The sequence below is a fragment of the Solanum lycopersicum genome, chromosome 4 (assembly GCF_036512215.1).
Source record: "Solanum lycopersicum chromosome 4, SLM_r2.1".
Taxonomy (NCBI): domain Eukaryota; kingdom Viridiplantae; phylum Streptophyta; class Magnoliopsida; order Solanales; family Solanaceae; genus Solanum; species Solanum lycopersicum.
In genome coordinates this window covers 43,825,539-43,826,100 of record NC_090803.1, presented here as the reverse complement: position 1 = coordinate 43,826,100, position 562 = coordinate 43,825,539, and positions in this window count along the sequence as shown.

Genomic DNA, 562 nt, shown 5'->3' with positions numbered 1-562 from the left:
TTTCTGGTGTGTGCTTAAAACTGCTTCCAAAGTCTCTCATGTAACATTTGTTGCATTTTCCTACTAATATCATCCATATCTCATTTTACACTCCAGGAAGTTTAGTTCTCTACAGTTTACGTCTGTCCTAAAATTTCTGAAGGGATACCCAGCAGAATTGTAGTATAACATAAGTTGTGCGGACTGTTTACTTCCGGTGCCACATCCATGTCAGATTCTCTAAAATACACTACTTTTGGAAAATCTGATATGCACACCGACATTTTGGAAGAGTCCCGAGTCACTTTGTATAGGGGGTGTTTGTTTTCGAATTGAACTTCCAGAGCTATTCCGTCTAGTTGGTTCGAAGAGCATGGAAAAGGCCCAGCTGACTGAAAATTTTGTTTCTTCCTCCTTCCAAGAGACTGCATCTTCTACTTCCCTTGTGCTGACAGTCCTCCATAATCTCCAACATATCAGCCACTCTATCAACCTCAGTCATTTAGTAGTCTTCTGAAGGAAAAATTCTGACTATATAAGTTTCAGACTTTTCAATGCTGGCCTCAATAGCATCTGGTAAGAG